Source organism: Panthera onca, chromosome A2 (assembly GCF_046562875.1).
Source record: "Panthera onca isolate mPanOnc1 chromosome A2, mPanOnc1 haplotype 2, whole genome shotgun sequence".
In the NCBI taxonomy this organism is placed as follows: Eukaryota; Metazoa; Chordata; class Mammalia; order Carnivora; family Felidae; genus Panthera; species Panthera onca.
The window spans coordinates 162,610,135-162,623,733 of NC_138340.1; the positions used below are offsets into that span (position 1 = coordinate 162,610,135).

Consider the following 13,599-nt stretch of genomic DNA (forward strand, 5'->3'; position numbering starts at 1 on the left):
CCTGCCAGAAAGAATTTCTTTGGTGTGTATACAGAATGGAATAAGGGACCAAAAGTGTGGGTCACGTCTGGCCCCAGTAAGCTAAGACAGAGAAAGTACCATCTGTTTCATGTTTTTAAAAAGTAAAACATAATAGGAAAAAGTGGTCTACTGAACTATCCTAAAATTCTCACATTCGGAAACACCTCAATCACTGTCTTTCATGAGGAGATCATTTATGAAGGGCTTGCAGCAGAGTTTCTGCTTCCCTGGGGTGAAGGTGGAGGGATCAGCACTTTTTCCTCTGAGCCAGAGAGAGGAGAGTCACCTCGTGTATCCTTCTCTGTGAATTTCAAAAAAAAATGCTAATGAGGTGCCTGGGTGGCTCCAGTTGGTCAAGCATCTGACGATTGGTTTCCTTTACCTGAGGTCATAATCTCATGGTTTCCTGAGTTGGAACCCTGAGTAGGGGTCCATGCTGACAGTGGAAGGCCTGCTTGGGATTCTGTCTCTCCTTCTCTCTCTGCCCCTCCCCCTTTGTGCTATCTCAGGCTCTGTCAAAATAATAAACTTTACGGAAAAAAGGGAGGTGGGATTATACCAGGTGCACCTGACCTAATCAAAAAATATTTAAAAGCAAGAGATACTCCCAATGGAGAGAATATCCATGTTGAATATCCATATGGAGAACTGCCTATCAAGAGGGGCAGCCAGGATGACCCTCTGAGAGGAGGAACTCAGTCCTACAACCACAAGTAACTCAATGCTGTCATGCAACCCAGAGAGGTCTCTCACCAGATCCTGGCTGAAATCACATCTCCATCTTGGACCTCCAACCTCTAGAATCATGGGGAAAATTCTTCTGCTATTTATAAGTGGCCCAGTCTGTGCTTTTTTAATTTTATTTTTTATTTTTTTAATATGAAATTTGTTGTCAAATTGGTTTCCATACAACACCAGGTGCTCATCCCAACACGTGCCCTCCTCAATGCCCATCACCCCTCGTGTCCCTCCCACCCCACATCAACCCTCAGTTTATTGTCAGTTTTTAAGAATCTCTATTGGTTTGGCTCCCTCCCTCTCTAACGTTTGTTTTTTCCTTCCCCTCCCCCATGGTCATCTGCTAAGTTTCTCAGGATCCACATAAGAGTGTAGCCATATGGTATCTGTCTTTCTCTGTATGACTTATTTCACTTAGCATAACACTCTCCAGTTCCATGCGCGTTGCTACAAAAGGCCATATTTCATTCTTTCTCATTGCCAAGTAGTGTTCCATTGGGTATATAAGCCACAATTTCTTTATCCATTCATCAGCTGATGGACATTTAGGCTCTTTCCATAATTTGGCTATTGTTAAGAGTGCTGCTATAAACATTGCGGTACAAGTGCCAATATTCATCAGCACTCTTGTACCCCTTGGGTAAATTCCTAGCAGTGCTATTGCTGGGTCATAGGGTAGTTCTATTTTTAATTTTTTGAGGAACCTCCACAGATTTCCGGAGCAGCTACACCAGTTTGCGTTCCCACCAACAGTGCAAGGGGGTTCCCGTTTCTCCACATCCTCTCCAGCATCCATAGCCTCCTGATTTGTTCTTTTAGCCACTCTGACTGGCGTGAGGTGGTATCTGAGTGTGGTTTTGATCTGTATTTCCCTGATGAGGAGTGATTTTGAGCATCTTTTCATGTGCTTGTTGGCTATCTGGATGTCTTCTTTAGAGAAGTGTCTGTTCATGTTTCCTGCCCATTTCTTCACTGGATTATTTGTTTTTCAGGTGTGGAGTTTGGTGAGTTCTTTATAGATTTTGGATACTAGCCCTTTGTCTCATATGTCATTTGCAAACATCATTTCCCATTCTGTTGGTTGCCTTTTAGTTTTGTTGATTGTTTCCTTTGCAGTGCAGAACCTTTTTATCTTCATGAGGCCCCAAAAGTTCATTTTTGCTTTTAATTCCCTTGCCTTTGGAGTGTGTCACGTAAGAATTGCTGCAGCTGAGGTCAGAGAGGTTTTTTCCTGCTTTCTCCTCTAGGGTTTTGATGGTTTCCTGTCTCACATTCAGGTCCTTTATCCATTTTGAGTTTATTTTTGTGAATGGTGTACGAAAGTGGTCTTGTTTCATTCATCTGCATGTTGCTGTCCAGTTCTCCCAGCATCATTTGTTAAAGAGACTTTTTTTCCATTGGACATTTTTCTTGCTTTGGCAAAGATTAGTTGGCCATACTTTTGTGGGTCCAATTCTGGAGTCTCTATTCTATTCCATTGGCCCATGTGTCTATTTTTGTGTCAACACCATGCTGTCTTGATGATTATAGCTTTGTAGTAGAGGCTAAAGTCTGGGATTGTGATGCCTCCCGCTTTGGTCTTCTTCTTCAATATTACTTTGGCTATTCAGGGTCTTTTGTGGTTCCATACAAATTTTAGGATCGCTTGTTCTAGCTTCAAGAAAAATGCTGGTGCAATTTTTATTGGGATTGCATTGAATGAGTAGATAGCTTTGGGTAGTATTGACATTTTAACAATATTTATTCTTCCAATCCATGAGCACGTAATGTTTTTCCATTTCTTTGTATCTTCTTCAATTTCCTTCATAAGCTTTCTATAGTTTTCAGCATCCACATCTTTTACATCTTTGGTTAGGTTTATTCCTAGGTATTTTATGCTTCTTGGTGCAATTGTGAATGGGATCAATTTCTTTATTTGTCTTTCTGTTGCTCCATTATTGGTGTGTAAGACGCAACTGATTTCTGTACATTGATTTTGTATCCTGCGACTTTACTGAATTCATGTATCAGTTCTAGCAGATTTTTGGTGGAATCTATCGGGTTTTCCATGTATAATACCATGTCATCTGCAAAAAGTGAAAGCTTGACTTCATCTTTGCCAATTTTGATGCCTTTCATATCTTTTGTTGTCTGCTGATGCTAGAACTTCCAACACTATGTTAAACACAGCGGTGAGTGTGGACATCACTGTCATGAGCCTGATCTCAATCCCTCAGAAATACAAGCAATTCTCAGGGAATACTATGAAAAATTATATGCCAACAAATTGGACAACCAGGAAGAAATGGACAACTTCCTAAGCACCCACACACTTCCAAAACTCAAACAGGAAGAAAGTAAAATTTGATCAGTTATCAAAAATCTCCCAACAAATAAGAGTCCTGTACCACATGGTTTCCCTGGGGAATTCTACCAGACATTTAAAGCAGAGATAATACCTATCCTTCTCAAGCTGTTCCAAAAATAGAAGGGAAGGAAAACTTCTAGACTCATCCTATGAAGCCAACATTACTTTGATTCCTAAACCAGACAGATACCCAGCAAAAAAAAAGAGAACTACAGGCCAATATCCCTGATGAATATGGATGCAAAAATTCTCAGTAGGATACTAGCAAATCAAAATCAACAGCATATAAAAAGAATTATTCACCATGATCAAGTGGGATTCATTCCTGGGCTGCAGAGCTGGTTCAACATATGCAAATCAATCAAAGTGATACCTCACATTAATAAAAGAAAAGAACCATGTGATCCTGTCAATCGATGCATAAATACCATTTGACAAAATTCAGCATCCTTTCTTAATAAAAACCATGGAGAAAGTTGGGATAGAAGGAACATACCTAAACATCATAAAGGCCATTTATGAAAAGCCCACAAGTAATATCATCCTCAATGGGGAAAAACTGAGAGCTTTCCCGTTTTGTTTTTTTTTTTAATAGCAACTCAAGCGAACTAAGGCAGTGTCTACGTTTTGATAAATGCTCACACACGCACACAAATGTTTGTTTCCCTTTGCCATGAATCCACTTTCTATATAAAACACTACCAGTCAATGCACTATTTTTTCAAGAAGGAAAAATACATCCAAACTACTAAAATGAATTAAGGACATTTGAAAGTTCACCACATTTATTTGAATAGTGTACATATAATCAAAAGTGACATTTGAATGCTAAAAGTGAACTTGAGCCTTTGCAAAGTCGATACAGTGTCCAAGGCGTCCTGAGTCATTAAGACTCCCAGTCTGAAACTCCAGGTTTCCTTTGAAATTGGGTTTAAGTTCCCCTCAGCGCCTTGACCCAGCCCCTTTACCCTCCAGGCTCCCCGCATTTGGAAGGGCAGCTCCTTCAATCTGGGCCTGGAGCCCCCCCGCTGGAGAAGCAGCAGGACAAGTAGCAGTGCGCCCCCCAGCAGCAGGAGCGCCAGCGGACACCCCCGCCTCGCGGCCTCCAGCCAGCGCCGCCCCCGCCCCCACTACCGACCCCACCCCCGCCCCAGACCGCGGGCCGCCAGCCCCGCGGCCACCAGGCGGAGCGTGTCCTCGGGACGCGCGTGGCGCCGGGCCCACGCCAGGCCGTACACGTCGTCGGTGAAGGGCGCGCCGTCGTGCTCCAGCGCCAGCCGCTCCACCAGCGCCAGCAGCTCGCCCACCTGAGCATCGCGCTCGGCGCCCGCCGCCCGGTTGTCCAGGGCGCACACGCGGCCGCCGCACTCGGCCACCAGGGCCCGCAGCGCGCGGTTGTCGGTGGCGCGCACGTAGTCGTGCAGCGAGCCCCCCTCCAGGTCCTCCCGGCGCGTGAAGACGAGCACGGCGCGCGCCAGGACGCCGGCGCCGAACAGCTCGCGGACGCCGCGCGCCGCCTCCTCGTCCTGGGCGGTGAAGCGGCCCAGCTGCGTGACCAGCAGCAGCGCGTGCGGCCCGGGCGCCGAGAGCAGGTAGCAGTTGGCCCGCTCGGTGCAGTCCGGGTCCGCGTGCCGGCCTTGGGCGGTGAAGAGGTCGGGGGTGTCGGTGACCTCCACGCGCCACCCGGCCCAGCTCCGGCTCCCCAGGGCGCAGCTTCTGGTCACCGGGGTGGCCGCGAGCCTGGACGGGAAGAGGCTGTGGCCCAGGATGCTGTTGCCCGTGGCGCTCTTGCCCACTCCGGTCCTGCCGGCCAGGATGAGCCTGAGCCTGCGCTCCTGCGCGAGCGGCTGCTGCTGGTCGTCCGGGTCCTGGGAACCTGTGAGGACAGAGTAGGCGTGGGCCGCCGGCCTGAGAGCTCGCGTCCCGCTCCACCGGGGCTCCGGGGTGCCTCCTGAGGGAGGAGGGCAAGGATGCCTCCTGCTTCTGCTTGTCCAACAGGCCTTTCCCAGGCGCTCTGGTTAGAGCTTGTGCGACTCCGGGGGCATCTTTAGCCACCTTTCTTCCATCTTTGGCTCCAGTGCGTGCACCTGCCCCCCAGTCCATGCTCCGGCACCGGGTGCACACTGCTCTGGAGGGTCCCCCTCTATGGTCGCAGGCCATGACTTCAGCTGACATTGCCTCTGGTCGTCCGCACTTTGCAGAGCTGCTCCGTGCTCGACGACTTCCCAGGCCTCTGCCAGACTTCTCCCAGGGGCCATCCCAGCGAGGAGATGCGGGAGGGCACAGAAGGCCTGGGAGTGAAGGGCTGTCTGGAGTCCCAGACACCCCGGGTTGGAATCACAGCCCCGCATGTGCCAGCTGTGGAAGCTTGGGCGAGTTTAGACTAAGCGTTCAACGTCTTCTGCATATTGGGAGGGGTGACAGAGAGTTGTTTCTCCCAGGGTTGCTCAGAGCATTGGGTGACAGGATCTCTTTCTTTCTTCCCTTCCTCCACTTCCCCTCCTCCTCCCTCTTCTCTCTAGTAAACCTGCTTCCAGTAAGACACAGTTAACCCTCCATCCTTGTTCACCGACACAGTCTACCTGGTAAACCGTGTTCCCTCTAGTCCATGATCTCAACCCTCCACATCTTCCGTGGGGATCGAGTAGATGTATTGTCCTCATTGTACCCTTTGGGACCCAAGGCACTTAATATCCTACAGTAGGGCAGGGGCAGAGGTCCAGCAAAAATGCAAAGCTGGGGCTCTAGCTGTTTCACCCCAGCATGGGGACATGTCTGGGATTTGTCTCTGTTCCGTCTTTTTTTTTTTTTTTTAATGTTTATTTATTTTTGAGAGAGACAGAGACAGAATGCGAGTGGGTTGGGACAGAGAGAGAGGGAGACGAATCTGACACAGGCTCCAGGCTCTGAGCTGTCAGCACAGAGCCCAACGTGGGGCTCGAACTCACGAGCTGCGAGATCATGACCTGAGCTGGAGTCAGACGCTCAACCGACTGAGCCACCCAGGTGCCCCTATGTGTCTGTTCAGTCTTGAGTTAGCCCATGGCCTTGTGACCCAGAGCTGACACCTAGGGGCAAGTACACACTGAGATCAGTTCTTACCGTAGGCATTCTCTTCATCTCTGGCCATCTTGCGTCCTCCCATGCCCACCTGAAAGAGTTCCAAACACAACCTGTTAGTTCCTTCATTCCTTCAATCATTCATTTGTTTATCGAATAGGTATAACTACCTAAGGTGGCTCAGGCAAGGTCCAAAGAGCTGGTGACATCCCAATGAAAGGTCATGCTTCCTGCCCTGCGCTGAACATCAATCAGAATTTGGGGAAGAAGCCTGGAAGGACCTGGTTGGTATTGGAACCAAACCGTGAGAACCTTTGGTGAGCCTCATTGGTTGAAAATTGGGAAAGATACCTATCTCCCATGCTGATCTGAAGAACCTGTGTTCTGCTCTCCGAAGACTAAAGAATTCGGCTTGTGTCATTTGTGTAAATATGACCTGTGTGCTGGAGAGATGGGACACTCCCTTCCGGCTCCTGGTGTTCCTGCCCTGAATCTGAGGCCTCTCAAGCTAAGCGATGACCCCAAGTCCGGCAGGATTTACTACAGATAGCCACTCAGTGATGCAGTCTGCTTGATCTCACGAGGACCTGGTCACAAGGGCGCAGCTCTGCTCTGTCTGCTTCGCCAGCCCTGTGTCCCAATCACTCCCCTTCTGGGTCAGCTGCTCCGCAGAGGAGAGGTTTCAGGGCCTTTCCAGCCCACCTGTGCGCTCACCCCCATGACCACTCCTTCTCTCCCACGTTTCTGTCTGAGTCCTGTCTGTGCTCCGCCATCCATTTCAAATGCTACCTCTTCATGGCAACACCTGGCTACTGTGGGTGACCGTGCTGTGTCCCATGGGCAACACACAAGGACAAGCAAAGGGAAGGGTTGATTGATAACTTGTCTCTGACCAGTTAGATGACAGGTTTGTCTTCTGTGTAGCGCCCCTTTCAGCTCCCCAAAGCCCTTGGTAACGTTGATCCCACAGGCCTCAGGTGAATAGTGATCTTGTGTGTAAAAATTAGCAAACTCCCATAACTGACTGCACAGCAGAACTGAAGAAACAGCCAGAAGATTCAGTGCAAAGAGCAAGAATTTAGCTAAAGCAAGAAGTCCTTATCAATGATGGAAGTGACCAAGTGTGCTCTAGGAAATCCACTGGACTCCTGGCCCCTATGGGACTTCCCAAAGGTTTGCGATGGTTTGGGATGGGATTTGAAAAATTTTTCCAGAGTTTCTGAGAGCTGACATCTGGGGTTTAGAGGCTTGGAGTCATTGACTGATGTAGAACATGGAGACTCATATCATCTTAAATGCGATTGGATATTATGTAGTCCCCTGCTTCCTGAACCTGCTGTCTTTGGGAAGTATCTATGGGAGTCTTTAAAATATATACTTGACATTTTGTTTCATAGATCTGCACTTTAATAAGAAAAAAGGGGGTGCCTTTTTGGCTCAGTCTGTTAAGTATCTGACTCTTAATTTTGGTTCAGCTCATGATCTCATGGTTTGTGGGTTTGAGCCCCTCATCAGGCTCTGTGCTGATAGCACAGAGCCTGCTTCGGATTCTCTCTCCTTCTTCATGTGTGCCTCCCCTGCTCACATGTCTGTCTCAAAAAACAATCAAATAAATAAATAAATAAATAAATAAATAAATAAATAAATGTTAAAAAAACGGTATCTCTCATCCCTCTTCCTGAGGGATTTTTTTTAATAAAAAACTTTATTTTACTGTTTACTTATTTTATTGAGAGACGGTGAGACAGAGCATGAGCAGGGGAGGGTCAGAGAGAGAGAGGGAGATGAAAAATCCAAAGCAGGCTCCAGGCGTTGAACTGACAGCACAGAATCCATCCCAGGGCTCAAAGCTTAATGGACCAAGCCACCCAGGCACCCTCCCCAACCCCCTGAGTGATTCTAATGCATTGGGTCCCTGCTCTGAGTTTCTGAGCCATTCATCCTGTCCAAGCCCTTCATTTATAGCCAGTGTGTGGGGATGAAGCTGGCTCCCAGCGCACAGAGCCCTGGGCAGCTTGGGCGGGGGAAGGGATGTGCAAGGACACACAAGCACGTGTACTGCAGAGGTCTGAAGACCATGTTCATAACTCTTGCTGGCTCCTGCAAGTCCCTGGGGGTGCACAGGGCTGAGGAGGTGGAAGGTGTGAGTGGGGTTCGGCTCACAGACACGATTTCCACTCTGCGATGTGTTCTGAGGTTAGACTCACTTGTTTGTCCTCAGAAATGTCTCTCTCCTTGGCTGCACATGCCCTCAGAGGGAGTGTCTGCAGCCTTCTCCAGCGTGCTCAGCCCTGGCAGTGCTTCTAGCAAACACCTTTCTGACCCGGCGAGGAGCAGGGCAGGATGAAGTCCGTAGTCCCAAGTAAAAGTGTGCGCACTCCACGGCTGAAGAAGATGCTTACCATTTCTTCTTCCCTTGCTTGTTCTGAAACTCAGAGCTCCCTGAAAAGCCTGCAAGAGTGAAGTTATTCTTCCTAGATCCCGTTCCCCTTCCTGGGAGGTAGTAGAATGCAGGCACCCACTCAGTGAGCTGCAACCAGGCCCTGAACTCCTTAGAGCCCCCCTAACCCCCCCACTTCCTCGACTCCCCTCTGCCCCAGGTGGCTCCCTTCCTTCCCCTGTGTGCTCACCTTCCAGCAGAAGTGGTGACAGGCTCTGCTGTTGGCTGCAGAAACCCGTGACCTGGTGCTGTGCCTTGGGTTGTGAGTACAGAGGCTGTTCCTGCCAGCACAGCACAGGGAGGAAGTCTCAGAGCCCAGGGAGGGAGGGCCCAGTGGTGCCGATTGAAAGGGACAGGACATGGGCCAGGTGGGCTAGTGCGTGGTGCCTTTGCGTTCTTTCCACTGCGCAACCCACCCCCTGCTTGGGACTGTGCTGATCCTTTCCAAAGGTCGCTGTGGAACCACATCTTGTTCCCGGGAGGGGCTGTTACCTCAATGAAGGGCAGTTTAGATTTCTGAGGCTTGTTCTCAGTGTTGGCCTCTGCCCACTACTCTTATGTCCAGTTGCCTTTTGCTTTTTGGGTGTTTTCCTAGAAAATGGCCTCTTGAGAGTCTCCTTCCCCAGGAATCAGGGAGGAATCCTTGACTGGACATCAGTGTGGACAAGGCCACCAATGTGGTCCTCTCTGCCATCTCTTCATTCCTAAAGAAAAAGAGGTCTTTTCAGCTATTAAAGATCAGACAGCAGGAAGAGGATGGAATTTTCATAGGAGACTTAGTCTAGCCTCAAGTTGGTATCTCTGACCCTAGTGTCTGTTTCTCCTCTCAGGAGGTCATGAGAGAGTAAAATAGCCGTGAGTAAAATAGCCAGACATTGTGTGGGGAGAAGGCTACAACAGCGTATGGTGCTATGTGCCCTGGACCTGGTTTGTTCTGGAATCAACTCTGCGATCTTGCCTAACTCACTTACAGTTTCTGGAGTCACCTCTCCCCGTGTGTAGTGAGGGCTTTCACTTAACCTGAACCTAATACTCTGGGGCCTGATTTTTAGCCAGTCTTGCCAGTTCATTCTCTCTAGTGAAGATACCTAACCCATGGCCCTCCACCTTATCCCCCCACACCCTATCCAGCTTTATGGAGATATAATTGAAATGTAACACTGTGTAATTTTAAAGGGTGCAAGGTGTTGATTTGATACACTTCTATATTGCAAAATCATTGCCACCATAGTATTATTAGCTAACACCTGCATCACATCACATATTTACCATTACTCGTTTTGCGTGAGAACATTTAAGATCAACTACTCTCTTGTAACTGTTAAGGTATGATACAGTGGGATGAGCCATAATCACTGTGCTGCACGTTAGATCCCCAGAACATATTCATCTTGTAACTGGAACTTTGTACTCTTTGACCAATGTCTCCCCATCCCCCCATCCCCAAGACCCTGGTCACCACTGTTCTACTCTCCATTTCTATCAGTTTGGCTTTTTAAAATTCCACATAAAAGTGATATCATACAGTATTTGTTTTTCTCTGTTCGACCTGTTTCGCTTACGATAATGCCCTCAAGTTCGACCCTGTTGTTGCAAATGACAAGATGTTCCTCTTTCTTTTCACAGAGCAATATATATATACCCATAGATGGACCTTTAGGTTGCTTTGAGATCTTGGCTATTGTGAGCAATGCTGCAGGGAGCTTGTGAGTGCAGATCTTTCTTTGAGATCTTGCTTTCCTTTCTTTTGGATAAATACCCAGAAGTGGGATTGCTGGATCCAATGTAATTCTACCTATAATTTTTGGAGGACCGTCCATACTGTTTGCCACAGTGGCTGCACCAATTTGCGTCCCATGCACAGTGCACAAGGCTTCCCTTTTCTCCACATCCTCCCTAACACTTGTTACCTCTTGTCTTCTTGATGATAGCCATTCTCACAGGTGTGAGGCGATACCTCATTGTGGTTTTGATTTGCAATTCCCCTGATGATGGTGATACTGAGCACATCTCCATGCACCTATGTGCCACCTGTGTGTCCTCTTTGGGAAAATGCCTGTTTACTTCCTCTGTCCTTTTTAAATAAATTGCTCAGGTTTTGCTATTAATTATGTGAGTTCTGTATGTATTTTGGGTATTAACCCTTTATCAAATATACGATTTGCAAATACTTTCTCCCATTCAGTGGGCTGCCTATTTGTATTGTTGAAGGTTTCCTTTTCCAGGCAGAAGCGTATTAGTTGGATGTAATCTCACTTGTTCATTTTATCTGTCGCTGCCTTTGCTTTTGTGGTCAAATCCAAAAAATTATTGCCAAGACTGATGTAAAGGAGCTTACCCCCTGTTATACTCTAGGATTTCAAGTCTCTTAGATTTATTGAGGCTCATTTTATGGCCTATTGGTCATATTTAGGAGAACGTTCTCTGTGTACCTGAACAGAATGTATAATCTACTTCGTTGGGTAAAGTGCTGTAATATTAGGTCTAGTTGGTTTATCTGTGGGTCACATCTTCTGTTTCTGTTTTGACCTTCTGATTAGCTGTGGTACGCATTGGTCAATGTGGACATTGAAGTCTACAGCTTGTTGTTGAATTGTCTATTTCTCCTTGGTGCCTGTTATTTTTTGCTTCCTGTGTTTTGGGGCTCAATTGTGAAGTTCATGTGTGTTTATAATTATTACATCTTCAAATTCACTGAATCTTTGTTCTAGCCATTCAAATGTATCGTTGAGCTCCACTAGTCAAATTTTCATTTCAGTCATACTTTTCCGCTGCAGAATTTCTATTTTGTTGTTTAAAAAAGCGATTTCTGTATTCTTATGGACACACAGACAACAGCAAATCAAGGCCTAGAAAGGCAGAAAGGGAATCAGTATCCAGATTCACTACACCATGTTCCCTACACCCAGTTTTGAACAAGAACTGTAAGATGTACAACGAAACAGAAAGGTGTGACCCATATACTGGAAAAACTCCGGCCATAGGAATTGCCTGGAGAGGCCCTGGATATTGGATTCAGAGACAGGGCTCCCAAAGAGCAATTCTAAGCATGTTGAAAGAACTGAAGGAAATCAGTGTGAAAACTCCCACCACTGGTACCATACTTGATGAAAGGCTGAGAGTTTTGCCCCTGTGATCAGAGATAAGACAAGGATATCTGCTCTGGTCGCTTCACTGCAACTTTGTGCAGGAAGTTTGAGTGTTTGGCTGGACTTTCCTGGTGAAGTCTGATCCCCTGCAGGGTGAAACCTCTGGTGTCTCTCCTCAGAGGGTGCAGCCTGGGCCTGCACAGTCCCGGGAGGTGACAGTTGTCTTAGCCCCACTCTGTGTCTTTCCGTAACCTCTCTGTCTGTCCATACTATACCCGGCGGTTAAACCTACTGACCTCTAGCTGATTCCTCTCAAGATACTGTTCTCTTGCTGGAAGGCTGAGAGGAAAGGGAGCCCCAGCTTCTCGGCCACACCTGCCAGAATGCAGTTTCCTTCCAGAGGAGCTGAGTGTGTGTTGGAAGGGAGGAAGCAGCTTATGGTCAACTGTCACAGACTCGCTGTTCTTACTACTTTTTAGTAGACTTTTTTTAAATAGGTGTTTCTTAGTTTGCTGAATGATCTTAGAACAACTTTAAGAGACTTTAATATATTTTTAAAATTATATACGTTGCACCACTTATGGCTGTCCCACCAGTACTAGGTTTGTAGGGTTCCTCCGGGTATATGGAAGCCTGTCCTAGTTTTGGGTCAAACTCTGGCCACATTGCCAACCCTCCCCTTCTTCCTTTCTGCTGGCTGCCTGGAGTTTGCCTCGTTTTGCCTTCCCCTTGTGGTGTCTTATTATAGTTAAACGAAACACTGTCAAAAGGGAGCCAGGCAGCAATTACCACCGTCTTACCGACAGCCGTTTTTATACGGAGTCCCGCTGTCCTACTAACTGCAGCTATGGTGAACTTGCAGAGGGTGAGAGAGATGCTGGCCTTTCCCTGTATTTCCAAAGAGTCGTTTATATTCTTTCACAGCTTGGACATGAGTCATTTCAGTGCAACTTTCACGTTCTATATCTTCCTGATAAATAGGTAATAGTCAAAATAATAAGGCTGCCTGGCTGTTTGTTAGCTATTTATGTTTTGAGTGAAAAATTTTTAAAACGTGGGGGGACGTGGGTGGCTATTTGCTTGAGCATCTGACTCCTGGTTTCAGTTCAGGTCATGATCTCACTGTTTGTGAATTCAAGCCCTGCATCTGGCTCTGTGCTGGCAAGGAGTGTGTTTGGGATCCTCTCTCTCCCTCTTTATCTGTCCCTCCCCTCTTCACTCTCTCTCTCTCTCTCAAAATTAGTAAATAAACTTTAATCAGTCAATCAATCAATCAATCAATGAACAAACAACCAGTAGAAAAATTGGTCAAAATTTTGGAAGGTAGTAGCATCCGTGTGCACCTGTTCTAATAAAGAGCAGAACTGAGTTGTTCAGCCCACGTCAGGGTCAAAAGATCTAACTGCTGTGCTTTCTTTGAACGGGTCCTGGTTGGAGATTCCCAGGAAGACGTCCACCTCATCCTCAGGCCAGCACCAGCCTGGGGAGAGATGGGAAAAGTATCCTGTGCAGAGGCCAGTGAGACCTCCATGGTGGGGTTCCTCCTTGGCCCCGCCTTCCTGCCCCAGTGTCTTTTGAGCACAAGAGCAGCCACAAATGGGAAGACACGAACCTGTGTCCTCACCTTTGTGGCCTGATGAGGAAGACAGACTCAGGAGAGGTGAGGCAGGAAATTGCTGGGGCTGAAATAAGATGTATGTTTTTCTGTGCATGAGTGAATTTACGAGAAATCACCCTGTTACCCATTTCTTGAAAATGCAAGGGACTGTGGGAAACAATAACAAAAAAACTGTGCTGTGATATGGTGCCATGAATATAACAGTCTTTCCTTTATCCCTCGTTAAAGATTTACTTACCGTGTTTATCATTTGTAATAAAGCACTCGAGACACTCCACAAAGATGA

At 47.2% G+C, this 13,599-nt stretch overlaps 1 protein-coding gene and 1 pseudogene across 5 annotated transcripts in view; one reads left to right on the top strand and one right to left on the bottom strand.

Moving 5' to 3' along the window:
- The window catches only part of LOC132677342 (GTPase IMAP family member 7-like), a 275,671-nt gene that overhangs the window by 195,174 nt on the left and 66,898 nt on the right, over positions 1–13,599 (top strand). The window lies entirely within an intron of this gene.
- On the bottom strand, positions 3,872–8,968 carry LOC145715317 (GTPase IMAP family member 1-like; annotated as a pseudogene).